This window comes from Atractosteus spatula, chromosome 7 (genome assembly GCF_055471065.1).
Source record: "Atractosteus spatula isolate fAtrSpa1 chromosome 7, fAtrSpa1.hap1, whole genome shotgun sequence".
In the NCBI taxonomy this organism is placed as follows: Eukaryota; Metazoa; Chordata; class Actinopteri; order Semionotiformes; family Lepisosteidae; genus Atractosteus; species Atractosteus spatula.
In genome coordinates, this window is record NC_142712.1 from 27,831,629 (window position 1) to 27,847,410 (window position 15,782).

A 15,782-nucleotide genomic window follows, 5' to 3' on the forward strand; every position below is an offset into this window, starting at 1 on the left:
TTTGCACCCTTTATAAGGATTTTTTATAAGGAGTATGGGGTAGTGAGGGCCATGAAGGCCAAGTCCCACAGTACCTTACTGCCTATACAGGAGAGTTAACGTTGACTGGAAGCGTTATGCAGTCTTTGTTTGCAATACCATAAGGTAATGGGAGTAGCTTATTGTATATCTTGGAGGGATATGGATGCAAAGCAGGCTGCCTGGCTAACCCATTCCTCTTGAGCTCAGCACACTGTGTAGTGCCTCTCTGAGAATCTTGCTCAGTCAGCTGATGATGTAGCCAATTCTTGAACCAGTTATGTTTTTTAGAGGGTAAAAGTGTAATCAGATGGTGAAACTTTATTGGATGACCTTTTGGAGCACCGCTAAACCCCTGCCCTGTGTGTGTTTTAACTTATAATGGTACTTTTAGAAATATAAAAAATGTTTGCTAAATTTCATACTATTAATATGACAAGATTAGCATTTTTAATTAGGCTCACTCTCAAAAGCATTCTTTTATTGATCTTTCTTTATTCAAATCATGCTTAAAATACAGCTACATACTGTACACAATTACTAAGCATTGTTAAGACTTTTAAAAATAAAAAAATATTATTGTTGTTATCCTTAAGTGCCTATCCTATTTTTTTTGTCAATTGAAATTAACCTTCAATTCCTAATCTAAATCTCTTAAAAAACAGAACACAATTCAAAACCCATGACTTTTCGTTCTTAAAACAAAATAAATACACTGCAAAAATGCCCTATAAAATTTAAGTGCAAACATTTTGGGTATAAGCATCCTTATGCTTAAAACAAGCAAATTTGGCTGCCAGTGCAGTAAGTGAATTTCACATGATAAGATCTCTTAAAATAAGTGAGGATATCCAACTTTGATTATTCCATCAAAAAGACTCATTTAAAAAAATCTAGCTTAGTCTATCTAGTGCAACAACGAGCCAGTTAATACTTTAAGCAAGGTAAGTTTGAGCATCAGACTACTTAAAATACATTTTGACATTCTTGTTGTTAGGGAGATAGATTAGATAATATGCTCTTAAAATAAGGAAACATGACACAGCTTTCAAAATGTTCTTTATTCACAAAGACCCAGGGGTGAATACATGGTAATCTCTTTACAACGGGTTTTTACTTCTTAAAACTAAGTTTAAAATTATTCTCACCTTGTAAACAGAATGGTTCTTTGATCACAATGCTTAGTTTTAACAGCTGCTGTTTTAATGGGCCAGTAATTTAAGTACATTAATTTGCATTTAATGCTAAAACAAAAACAAAAACTAAAACAAAAATGCTGCAAAAAACTAACAGGAAATTTAGTTTTTTAAAAGCAAGCCAAAATGTACTGTAAAATTTACAGAATAACACTGGTTCACACAATGAACAGTAACATACAATCTACTCTTTAGTGAATGCTCTCCATTCAGCCACTGCTTTCTTATAAGAAGATGTAGGTAAGGTCAAACTCGTGAATGCTGTCTTTCAGTATCTCAGTCTGGATGACAGATAACAAAGTATCAATACATTTTGGGTAAGTGAGGTGGAAGGTGTAATAACATGCCATCAGGAAAAGTGGAGCCTCGTGGATCGATTCCTTAGGTAGGGTGGTCAATGGGATTGTGCCAATAGCCAGGAAGAGGTTAGAGGAGTCCACAATGAGGACAGGACTGGTGATGGACTGTCTTTGGAGAAACAAGTCGGGGTCCTCAGGTGGCTGAGAGCAACAAAGTAGAGATGGGACAAATGAAATGTAAGGCATATCGAGTTAAAATTCCACTTATCTGAGACTGACTGAAACTCACCTTAAGAACATGCAACAAAGCTTTTTGGTCCAACAGGTCCAAGCTTTTTGGGTGGGCCAGCTGAGCAGGGAAACATTGAAGGGAGTGCCATCAACAGTGCAATGGATTGTTCCTCTGAAAAACACAAATACTGATAATATCATATGCTTTCTAGCTGCTTTTGTTAAACAATTTGGCTGTGGCTATTAGGTTTTGACTATTTGAAGAGTAAGCTCAAATGGCAAAAACTACTTTGGAAAACTGTAGTCATTAACAAAAAACTGTAGGATCAACAAAAGGTCAGTTCCACAGAGGAAAACAGAGCCATAAGGTTCTTCTGTGTGCATGAGAATCTGCAAGATCTTAAAATGATGCCTAAAGATTTCTTCCCACCCATGACATTTCTAAAATGTTTTTAAATTTTAATCTCAAGTTTGTCAACTGTCACCGGGAGGGCAGGAGGGGTGCCCAAGTGAGTCCTTTTAAAACAGAATGATGGCTCAGCCGCAATTGCACTTAGATGCAAAAATGATAGTATATTATGACAATGCTCTCCACAAAAAATTATATACAGCAACACACACACACACTCACACACACACACACACACACACTTTCTCTAAGAAATAGAGACCAGGAGTTCTACCACACTTAGGTCCTATCAGCTCCACACTGCAGCGATAGCGAGACTAAGTCCCATTAGATCTCTCCCCCCCTCCAAAATAGGTACCAATATAGCCCTGCCCCCTCAGACTGTACCACTGTTACAAACTTATGGATCGGCATTTAACCCCAGATAAACTAATTTCCCCAACATGGGAATTCCTTCTTTCTTTTAAAGAATAGTGTAAACAGAATGTACAAAAGCAAAATACCAACCCTGAATACATTTTACTTATTTTTAACCTCCGGTAAAAATGGTACTTCCTTTACCGGAAGATGTGCGCATACACCACTCTGCGTTGACATTATAAAGCAAAGCTGAAAACGGTTATTGAGTTTGGACCAGTGAGGCCACCATACCCAGAAGTCGGGCGACATGGAAGAGACAAACAAATAGAGCGCTCTCTCACACAGATACGTACAAATAAAGAGAAACATGACAATAGACCTACAGAGTTTGTGTTTGTGTCTCTTCAGGTAACAGGAACTGAATTTGAAATAAGAGGTGGTAATGTATTGCGTGTACGAAATAGAAAACTGCTAGCCAAGCCCCGAGTGTGCACCCTCATGAGCTAGCTAGCTGACAGGAAAGTGTATGCAAGAACGTGTGTAACTTAAGATGGATAATAAGTGTCATGTACTGTACTGTCTGCGGACGGTGACAGAGATCCCTCTGTCACATCAACCTTATGTTGTAGTGTTGGCTCTGCACCAGTGACTCACGGATTGCCATTTTGAAAATGAAAGAAAAAAAACAAAAGTAAAACTTAAAATTTCAGTTTAGTCCAAACTCTAAATGTGTATTGTGCTTACCTTAATCCAGAGTTAAGGGTGGCTTCAGAGACTTGTTCCACAGTTCATAGAACAGGGTATTTTGGCAAAAGCTTTCCCATCGGGCTTTGATTTGGTCAAAGAAGTTCTTATGTCTGCCTCTAGTATTCGTCGCAGTTCATCCATAATCTGAGTGTTAAAAATCAAGAGAACTTTTAATACAATGAAACCTGCAAACACTTTCAGACACCAATTTGACTTAAAGTCTGGACAAGCAGGAAAAAAGTGCAGTATGCACTAATCAGAAGCTGGTGAATGCTCTGATCCCCGTGTACTTCTGTGCTCTTGCACTTACTCGTGTGTCCTTGTGTGCGTGAAGGGAAACACTTGATATATCTATTTAGGGGACCTGTTTTGCTCAGTGGCAGAATTGCTTTAATAGTGGCCAAAAAGCTAGATTGCTCTGAAATGTTGTTCAATTACTCTGACAGAATGAGCTGACATCAATTATCAAGTGAATGTAAGAATTAGTAACACATGCTTCTGGTCTCTGAAGCAGGAATATGCTTCAACAATCTTCACAACCTTTTTTTTTTCTTCTTCTTTGAGTGAACTTGATTGTATAAAAGCTCTCCTTGACTCAAACTTGAGATCCAAGAGATAAGCCAAGTCATCCTGGTTTGATCTAGGTTTCTTCCACATCTCCTTAAGGGTTTTATAGTGCCTGGCTTGCACTTTCCAGGAGTGATGACCAGGCACTGGATAAACAACAGAAACATTCACACAAAAGCAGGGAGAACTTTCCAACTTACAGATGCAGCCATTCAAAATGGGTGGGGTATTTCGCGGCATACCTCGGTGGGCGTGTCGCGGAATCACGCAGTATCACGCGGTTAATTGACGTCATTTGACGTCATGCCGGAAACTATCCGGCGTCACCTTGTAAAACCGCCAGGGGGAGCTTAACCTCTCATGTACAGCATTTGAGCTTTTAATTTTGAACTGTGTATTACAGCATGTTAATCATCAGTCATTAAAATGTTGGTATATTTTATGAAAGCAAGATTGCTCAGTTGGACAAAAGTACACAACCTACCTTTATCAGAAATATTTATGCATCAAAGCCTTTACCGAAGATATTACTAATAGTATTAATAATGAATGACTTTGGACAAGCTGTATACTCAAAGTATAATTTCTTTAGCACATTTGTACAAGCACTTGGAATCTGTCCAAGCCATACTTTGTCAGGTATTTTGTTTTACTTCAACGGGCATAAAAACTCCCTTGCTTTTAACAGGGCGTTTCATAATTTCTAACTACGAAAATGATTTAAAATGCGACACTTATCATTCAACTTGAGCTCAAAATATCACAAGGATCCTCAAGAGCACAGCAAAGACTGTATTAAAAGATACTTGTATGAGATACATGAGAATCCAGGCTTTTTTTATCAATGCTTTCTTTTCCGTATACCAGATTTTATGGAACCACTTCAGAAGGGTGTCAGCCAGTCAGATTCCAGGAATCGGTACTTTAAAGGAAAAATACACACCGGTATTCCATTTCTCCCTAAACATTTCAAGCATCGGAGTATTTAACTAGCATGTGAAATAGCGTGTGAAAAAGTGGTAGTTTTAAACTTTTCTGCTAATATAATATGGAATCGCGTATCTAAAGAATTTAATAACGATATGATTATATTCATGTACTGCGACAGGGCTGTGTAGGGCTGTTTCGCCTCTCTCTTCATGCGACTTCCCTTGTAGCCTACTGGTCTACGTGCGTGATTATCAACTCACGGGTTGTGTGTTCAAATCCAGCTGGTGCTGGACTTTTCTTTTCACAAACATTTCTTCGAAAAAATAGAATAGCGATATTATGGACAATCAATTGACTTTTATATTTCAAAATATCACAACATGATCGATTCTAAGTCATTTTTGATAACAATGAATAGTCACCTTCTTCCCTTCTGACAACGGTCCCTGCTTCTATTGTGTGTGTGTGTAATAGAGTAAATTTTTATAGATAAATGGAGGCTGGACAGTATGTGATACAATATAAACATTTATATTGATTTAAATCTTGTTTTGATTTAAATCGCAAACGCATGTTTAATTATATGTGTTTTTTTAATCATAATCAGGCTAATGCAGCATAAATTGATACAGTATCTCTGTCTTCTAGGTATCTTAATAAACTTTCAGCATAGCTTTCTACCCGTTTAGATTTATATTTCTTGGGATTTTGGGATCAAACGTGGAAGGATTAGATTGTAATCATTTTTATTTTTCAAATACGTTTTAGAAAAGTGTTATCTATACCTGCCCAGACTGTACGCCTTCCTAAACCCCGCCTTTCACTAGTGTCCTGCTCTTCCCCGCGCACCCCAGCCGGGCACTCTTCGGCCTGTGCCCGGGACGAATGTATATTTTGATATTTACACCCGGCGCGGCACCGAGGGAGCGTCTGCATTTATAACTTAGTTTTTAAAATTAGTCAAGCAATATGAAGCATCTCCTTTTACTTTTAAGTCCCTTAAATACATTGAGCACAGCTTTCTCACCACTTAAGATTACTTTTTGATACTATCCTTACACAAAGCAGAAACTTTCCGATGACATACGGTACAAGTGGAAAGATTACAGATTTTAATCGTCTTTAATTTTGTTATGTTATACGTTTTAGAAACGTTTCATCTAAACAAACACCACAAAACTATTCTCAATTGTATTTCTGAATGTTATGTTACACCTACAGTAGTTCACTGCTTTAAATACATCAAATTAAGAATGTTAGGTGTAGCACTTTAGATCTTTTTTTCTGAACCAGGGAAAATCTGATCATGTTTCTCTATAACAATAATAAAAAACTTTATTTTACATATCACCTTTAAAAGTGGCATCTCAAAGCAATACAGTAGATCGAAAAACAGTTAAAAGGGACCAAAGTAAATACCAGACAAACGCAAACGCGTTTTTAATAAAATGCTTTTATTCATTCAGCAGAGAGTGAGAGGGACATCCAGCAGAGAGAGACACACACACCGGTTTCCATTGACAAAAAGTAATTGTTTTTTTTACATGTTTTGTTTGTGGACAGACTGTCCACAAACGTGAGACTGTCTTTCTCAGACTTACATTCCCGAATGTCCCCCGCCCCGGTCAACAATCCTAGGAAGGCTAGGTGCTTTTTGCCGAAATCGGGAGACATTAGAGGCTTGCCACACCCGGACTGTTAAACCAACGCATTAGCACGTCAAAGCCCATTGAGGACCCAGGCGCAATAATTGTTTTGTCCCTTGATTTACTGATCTGCATTAATTATGGAAATCGAGTTCCTGCTCTGTGCAGACGACCTGGTCCCGCTGTCGCCCACAGAACAGAGGCTGCGCCAGAACCTGGCACTGCTGGAACAGCACTGTCAGACCTGGGCGCCGACAGTCAATCTGGACAAGACCAGAGTTATGGTTTTCCAGAAAAAAAGCCAGACCTCAGGGAAACAGGTACAAATTCACACTTAACAACACATTAACACCTAACAACGGGAGCAGGGACGAATTAGGCCAGTACCCACTATTGTTAAACATACAGAAAAGGATATTAAAGTATTGAATATTAGTATTGGCTTTAGTATTAGCCATACAGAACATTAAAGTGCCCCTTTTCCATTCAGCGGGTGCCTGAGCCGCTGTGTCCTATCTTCTGACAGTCGCCGTTGTGAATGTCTGTAGAGTGTATCTTATTTTTAGTAAATAAAGTGCATTTTTGCACACTATATGTGCAAACGTTTTATGATATGTCGCTGTTGTGAATGTCTGTGGACATGTGCTGGCTGGACAGGAGGCTCTACTGTACACAGAGAGGGGCGGGAGGAGGGGACAAGCCGATACATACTCTTAGAGTTTAATTAATAGGGAATATAATACAAACATATAATACTAAAAATAAGATACACTCTACAGACATTCACAACGGCAACTGTCAGAAGATAGGACACAGCGGCTCAGGCACCCGCTGAATGGAATGGAAAAGGGGCACTTTAATGTTCTGTATGGCTAATACTAAAGCCAATACTAATATTCAATACTTTAATATCCTTTTCTGTATGTTTAACAATAGTGGGTACTGGCCTAATTCGTCCCTGCTCCCGTTGTTAGGTGTTAATGTGTTGTTAAGTGTGAATTTGTACCTGTTTCCCTGAGGTCTGGCTTTTTTTCTGGAAAACCATAACTCTGGTCTTGTCCAAATTGACTGTCGGCGCCCAGGTCTGACAGTGCTGCTCCAGCAGTGCCAGGTTCTGGCGCAGCCTCTGTTCTGTGGGCGACAGCGGGACCAGGTCGTCTGCACAGAGCAGGAACTCGATTTCCATAATTAATGCAGATCAGTAAATCAAGGGACAAAACAATTATTGCGCCCGGGTCCTCAATGGGCTTTGACGTGCTAATGCGTTGGTTTAACAGTCCGGGTGTGGCAAGCCTCTAATGTCTCCCGACTTCGGCAAAAGGCACCTAGCCTTCCTAGGATTGTTGACCGGGGCGGGGGACATTCAGGAACGTAAGTCTGAGAAAGACAGTCTCACGTTTGTGGACAGTCTGTCCACAAACAAAACATGTAAAAAAAATGTAAAAAAAACAATTACTTTTTGTCAATGGAAACCGGTGTGTGTGTCTCTCTCTGCTGGATGTCCCTCTCACTCTCTGCTGAATGAATAAAATTATTTTATTAAAAACGCATTTGCGTTTGTCTGGTATTTACTTTGGTCCCTTTTAACTGTTTTTTGATCTACTGTATTGCTTTGAGATGCCACTTTTAAAGGTGATATGTAAAATAAAGTTTTTTTATTATTGTTATAGAGAAACATGATCAGATTTTCCCTGGTTCAGAAAAAAAGATTTAAAGTGCTACACCTAACATTCTCAATTCGATGTATTTAAAGCAGTGAACTACTGTAGGTGTAACATAACATTCAGAAATACAATCGAGAATAGTTTTATGGTGTTTGTTTAGATGAAACGTTCCTAAAACGTATAACGTAACAAAATTAAAGACGATTAAAATCTGTAATCTTTCCACTTGTACCGTATGTCATCGGAAAGTTTCTGCTTTGTGTAAGGATAGTATCAAAAAGTAATCTTAAGTGGTGAGAAAGCTGTGCTCAAAAAGTAAAGTAAAAGGAGATGCTTCATATTGCTTGACTAATTTTAAAAACTAAGTTATAAATGCAGACGCTCCCTCGGTGCCGCGCCGGGTGTAAATATCAAAATATACATTCGTCCCGGGCACAGGCCGAAGAGCGCCCGGCTGGGGTGCACGGGGAAGAGCAGGACACTAGTGAAAGGCGGGGTTTAGGAAGGCGTACAGTCTGGGCAGGTATAGATTACACTTTTCTAAAACGTATTTGAAAAAATAAAAACGATTACAATCTAATCCTTCCACGTTTGATCCCAAAATCCCAAGAAATATAAATCTAAACGGGTAGAAAGCTATGCTGAAAGTTTATTAAGATACCTAGAAGACAGAGATACTGTATCAATTTATGTTGCATTAGCCTGATTATGAATAAAAAAACACATATAATTAAACACGAGTTTGCGATTTAAATCAAAACACTATTTAAATCAATATAAAGGTTTATATTGTATCGCATACTGTCCAGCCTCCATTTCTCTATAAAAATGTACTCTATCACACACACACAATAGAAGCAGGAAGCAAAAGCAGGGACCGTTGTTAGAAGGGAAGAAGGTGACTATTCATTGTAATCAAAAATGACTTAGATTCGATCATGTTGTGATATTTTGAAATATAAAAGTCAATTGATTGTCCATAATATCGCTATTCTATTTTTTCGAAGAAATGTTTGTTAAAAGAAAAATCCAGCACCAGCTGGATTTGAACACACAACCCATGCGTTGGTAATCGGGCACGTAGACCAGTAGGCTACAAGAGAAGTCGCATGAAAAGAGAGGCAAAACAGCCCTACACAGCCCTGTCGCAGTACACAAATATAATCATATCGTTATTAAATTCTTTAGATACGCGATTCCATATTATTCCATATTATATTCCCTTTTAATCAAATTCTAAAAGTTTGCTTGTTGACTCCGGTATCTCTTTAGTTAAAGACTTCGATGCTTAAAATGTTTAGGGAGAAATGGAATACTGGTGTGTATTTTTTCTTTAAAGTACCAAGACCAGCCATATACTGTATGTTTATGTTCCAAAATTAATATCGTTTATGGCCTTCACACGTGTTACAGTATGCTCCTATTCTTTTTATGCTCAGCTACTAAGATTTCCCTACAGTGGTAAAATTCAATATCTACAACGGGCACAGCAAAGACGTTTACTGTAAGTCTTTCTACGACAGACCAACGGACCACGAGTGCCCCTGTCGGTCAACCAATCACGTACTGCGGTGCCGCGCGTCATCTTGCGTCACACTGCGCGACGCCACCTGCGGTACGTGTCTGTAACGCGCACTTTGAATGGCTGCATCTGTACTTGTGCTGCCATCACTATCCTGCTCTGGGGTGGTTTCCTCTGAGGGATCATAGATCATAGTCGATGCGCTTGAGTCACCACAGAGTCTTGGTCACTTGGTTTAAACTCTAGATGACAGTTCCTTGGACGAACAGTCTCTGCCGATGGGCTCTTTGACTTCTGCAGTGTCTTGACATTCTGCAGTCTTTTGACTGGGAGGGTTGTTTGCTGTGGCATAAAATGAACATTAGAACTGATTAGTTCTAGATGTCAAAGACGTGTATATTCACAATTTTAAATAGAACAACTTCATTTACCTGAGCAAAAAGTTCTGACATTACATACAATTGTATTGCACATATGAAAAGTCAATGTCAAGAGATGAGCCAATTGCCCAAACCTACCCATGGCTATTTAGTGCTATCCTTATCTTTCAGCATTGGATAGTAATCAATCAACCTTTTGGCCATAGCAGACAGCTTTTCACGAGTGGGATACTTTGACTCTCCCCTGTCCTGCATTTCATTAGCTCGAAGGATTGAAATCATGCTTGTCATGGTGTTTCTGACTAAGTGGCATCTGAGCTCTTTGGACATACTACACTCGTGTGCCCTGCTACAATGTTGCAGCTCAAAATAATATTTGCTGACTTGCTCCAGCTCTGTATCAGTATAAACAACATAGTCTGGACTGCTTATTTTTATTATTTTCCATGGAGTCTTATTTTGTGGTGTAGCTGTCCGTGGCTGGCTTATCCATTTCCCTGCAGGCTTTACAGCAACTTCTGAAGTTGAGGACAGCTCCTGCACAAAAACATCAAGAATGCCATGTCCAAGAATCATTTTGATATAGTTTTTATTAGTAATTTCTTAATATCTGAACAGTACATAATGTTCAACAACCTGTGCAATCTGAATATGTGATCTGAGCAGCATAAGAAATGTTGATTGAGTATTTGTCAATGTCAATCCCTGATGAAACGTACTTTTGCACAACTGATTTTTCATTTATTTGGATTTTATGATTTCATAAAAATAAATGTCTTATTACTTTAGCATAATAGATAGCATTGTACAGGACTCAGAGTAAAACATTAAAATAATGTAACTTTAAAATCATTTTGAACCACAACAAATTGTACAAAAAACTAAGTGTACAAACTTTTTCACAGCATTATGCAAGTTTCAATATGATTCATGTCACCACAATATTATTACAATATTATAGAATTTATTAAATTGTTAGAACATTTGGCTATCCAAGTGCATTTTCATTATTGCTACTATTAAATTATGCATTTTCAGATGAAGTTATCATTGACTTTGAGTTTTTTCCCCCCAGTACGCCTCATTCATTAATTCACAGAAACAAATTATTACCTTTGACTCTGGATACACTGCTTCCCAAATGGACTTTCGTCTCAGGAAGTTCTCTGGCCCTGGGAGAAGGTCCCTCAAATCTTCATGTGGTAATGAGTGTAACAGCTCATCAGTAATATTTTCAGCTGTAATGTAAGAGAGCGGAACATTTACCAAAAGCATGTTTCTAAAATCAGTGATATTGTGTTGCCCTGATAATTTTTTATTATTGTAAATTAAATTAATGTTAGTGCAACTGGTAAAGAACGCTCTAATCCAAATTTCATTCGTAAGGAGCTCACACTGGTGAATCATCAGTGATGTCAAAAGATATTCACTTGATTTACCTACCTTCTAAAATTGACACAGTCTCATCTAATTTCCCCATCTCACCAGGACAAAGCAATCTGGAGTGTAAAAGATGACCAATGTTTTTAAAACTAACTCAAAATAGTCACATTAACAAAAAATGGACCTGACAGAAAACTGTTGAATGCTGCAATTACTGTACATCACTAGCTAGCTATTGTGTCCTTTTCCCCCACCTGCGCTACACCTCATCAGCGCAACCTGGCTGGAAGGACCCTGTTAGCTAGCTAGCTTTTAACCAAAAAAACTGCCAAATACCAAACAAACGTCTAATGTTAACATCAGTTGTTGTGTATCATAGTCCTACAGCCAATAAATTTACCCGAGGCATGTTTTATCCTACCCCATTTGAATGGTAATGTTAGCTACTGTAACTTACTGACCAGTTAACAAAACGTGTTAGGTTGTAAGCTACCTAACGTTAGCTTGTCTATGGATGAGATATATTTTATAAAGCCAATTAATTTTTTTTTACCCGGCATCTATCCCATGTAACTAACGTTTAAACTACTTTGATAAATGACCTTAAGTTGTTCAGTCCTCTCGATCGCTGCCGTAGGTTAATTCTGAGCTAGCTAACAGGCTCCACCAAAACCTGCCTAAAATGTGATTTTAGCGGTTCGCGCTTGCAATGGCAATTGCAAACAAGCTAGGGGAAGGAAGTAAAAAATTCTATTCCACACAATTTGCATTTGAAAACAAAACATAAAATGTCATATTGAATCCTAATAATACTGTTAATACATATGTAATACATTTTCAACAGGGCTGAAATTATTTTATGTTAGTGTTTTATATTATAATATAATAATAATAATAATGATAATAAGCATATTATGCAAGTGCAACTGTGTGATGTAATGGTATTGCCCATTACCAATTTCCTCTAACATCAGGTGCCAAATTAACCACATATGATAATCAGCTACACTTTCTGTTAGCCTGCCAGTCATCTACTGACATAATTGGTAAGACTTATGGGTTGGCCTTGTGTTATATGCCTAGTATTTGTGGCTTTGACTTTGAGAACACTTCTGGGACACATCAGTTGTGTACATGGTTGAAGCCCGAATTTTCACATTACCTGTGGGATAGATGGCTGTGCCACAGATTATAGAGTTTACAACAAATGTTTGGCCAGTGGTCACCCACCAAGACACTTTACCTTTCCATACGGGGATCCAACAAGGCTTGGGAAAGAAAATGATGACATCCCGATCTTTTTCAGCTATGTTAACGTCACTTTGGATGACGAGCAGGTGGCACCATCAGTGCAACATGCACTGGACAGACTCATGTCACTTGGGAGAGGCTCCCGTTGGTATTCTGACCCAGAATGCTGCAGCATTTGCTCTTAATATCCGTGAGAGATGTTACCTATATCGGGTAATGCACAAAACAATTCTTATTCTCTTTTAATATATACTCCATGTAAATGCACTTTTTAAGGTTAACTATAAAACCCTTACTGAAAGATATAACTTTTGCCCAAGAAGTAGATGGATAATGCATTTTCTTACCCATACACTTGTCTTTTGCTTTCAGGGGAATGTCAATAATGTTGTGGCAGATGTGCAACAGTACTAAGCCTCCCTTCTAGATTACCTAAGAGAACAGATCAAGATTGTTTTTGACACTCATGACAATGTAGTCATTGTGAGTGTACATCAGATGATATGCAGAATAATTCTGATTAAAATTGTTTTAACTAAAGAACAATAGAGCGACATTTGAGACATTGTCTTGATATAGAGAGAGCCAGCACAGATTTTGTCAAGAACAATCTAAAAACCACATATGGGATCAACAGAAGAAGCAGGTTAGTTGATTTTCCTGGCTTCAATCTTATTGAACAGACTCCATATGATATTATGCATATTATTCTGGAAGGGGTTGCCCCTATGGAGATCAAGTGTGTCCTAAAACATCTAATTTTAGTGGGCAGATAGAATTGGAAGCATTTAATTCAGCAATGTACTCTTTCCCTCACTTGCCTCTTGATTTAATAGACAGACCATGTCCCATCACTGTTTCTAAGTTAACTGCAAATGATAAGAAACTAAAACAGTCTTCAGGGCAAATGCTTATCCTTTTGAAAATACTACCATTTTTGCTGAATGATGTGAAAGAGAGTGTGTTTGTACAGTTCATTATTGAATTGAGATAACACAAATCCTGTTTGCACCAGTCCTCCACCTTCAAACAATTACAATGCTTAAAGTATTGATAGAGAAGCATTTGAAATCATTCAAACAACTTTTCCCAGAAAACAGTATTATACTCAAACATTATTTGTTACATCTTCCTTCACAAATTAAGTCTGTGGGTTACATGGTTAGGCATATGTGCATGAGTTTTGAATCAAAACATAGATTTTTTAAAAGCTGGGCTTCAAAAATGAATTTTAAAAACATTTGTAAAACATTAGTGCAGCACCATCAACGGTTTGAATGCTCTCACAATGTAAATGGAAGGCAGCACCCATTTTTTTCAAATGAGAAGGAACTTGGTCCAACATCACAGGTAGTAAACTTAAAATACATTCTGTCAAAACTTCAAGACTACTTTGGTACTAGTGACATAAAAACTGTGATATCACTCAAGTAGCTTTTTCTTAATGGAAACAAGTAAACATATCATAAGTCATTGATTATCAGCGGTGTAAATGACCAGCATCTACCAGTATTTGGACTGATCAAAGATATCTGGCTGGTAAACAATTCTTTCAATTGCTTTGATTGTCAACCCTATGACACTGTGGCTTTTAAAAAAGATTTGCTTGCATATGAAGTAGGGCTGGGCGATATGGCCAAAAATTTTTATCACGATAAAAATTTTTATATCAGTCGATATCGATAATTATCACGATAAATGTCAAATCATTATTTCTTTCAAGTTTAAAGGCAGATTTTTTCTCCTGAGTGAAAGTTGAAGAAACCACACAGTTAATTGGTAAATTAAACAACTTCAGAACAGCAGAAACATTAAACAAATCTTAGGTAGAGAGTATTCAAGTCTTTTTTATGTCAAAATATGCATGAGTAAAATTTACAAAATAAATATCAATAGAAAAATTAAATACTGCAGTCTGATAAAACACACTTAGAAGATGGCTCAGACAGACTGCAAAGTTTAAAGTGCTTTAAAGGATCATATCAGAAGTAGTGGCGAAGAATGGCACCGTTTGCAGGTGCCGCTCTACCATCTCCCTACACTCTGCATACAGCTGAGGAAGTGCAGTCAGTGCAAAATGTTTCCAACCAGGTAGCTCATATCTGGGGTCAAGGACTCTGATAAGCTTCTTCAATCTCTAATTTTCAACAGTGCTAATGGGAAGCATGTCTTTTGCAATGCAATATGCAACTGCATTTGTGATGTCTTCATGTCTTTTCAGTTTTTTGTCGTAAGGCACGGTGCTCAAAAATGATGCTACTATGGTTTGCTGCTGTGAATACTGGCCTGGTGCTTATAGATGGTCCCCTTCCACTAACAACACTAGTTTGTGACTGTAATTTTTTACTTTCTGCGTGTTCTAACGGGTGATGTTGTTTTAAATGGTGAAATAGGTTCGCGGTGTTTCCTGTCTTTGCTGGCACGGATCTGAGAATTTGCAGTGCATGCTGCTCTGTTTTATGTCTGATCGTAAAAAGCCAAAATATCTCCAGATTACCGAAGTTGAATGACCTTTTCTGTCGATGATGTCATCGTCCTTTGAGCTGGTTGTTGGCAGCACTACATTTGCTTCAGTGTCGCTCATTTCTCCACTCTAACTACAATCCTGTCAGCCACCACTGTGTGGGTAAACAACACCACATTAGCTGCCCGGTCTGCAACACGCACGCGCACTTGCGCAGTATTTTCATGTGTAAAGCATAAACATATATATCGAACATTTATCGAACTTTTGTTAAAATTATATAGAGGAAAATTATATTGCGATAATTATCGTTATCGAATTTTCGCCCAGCATTAATATGAAGTAGACATTCCTACTCTTGCACAAGACACAGAGGTGGTTGATGCTGTGAAGCTAATTGATTTTACAGCTTACCATGCACCTACTTTCAAAGACAACCAGTATGTTCCAATTAAGTACAATCTTAGGGACATTATAGAATTGACCTGTTAAGCTGGTGATACCTCAAAGTCTGTTAGTAAAACCTGTTAATGTTTGCATGTGTACTGTGGCATGGATTGTATGAAAATAGTGTGGTTTTACTTGTACATTTGTAGCATTGCACAAACCTTGTAGCAGGGATTCAGCCATTCTTGTATGCTTTTTGCCATTTTGTTTTATGCTTTTTTTATGTCAAATGCATAGACTGTGATTGAGATTGTGTTTGTTCATTGTG

At 38.0% G+C, this 15,782-nt stretch overlaps 1 pseudogene; it reads right to left on the minus strand.

Moving 5' to 3' along the window:
• Window positions 1–1,398: 1,398 nt before the first annotated feature.
• Window positions 1,399–11,449, minus strand: LOC148830755 (uncharacterized; annotated as a pseudogene).
• Between the last annotated feature and the right edge of the window lie 4,333 nt (window positions 11,450–15,782).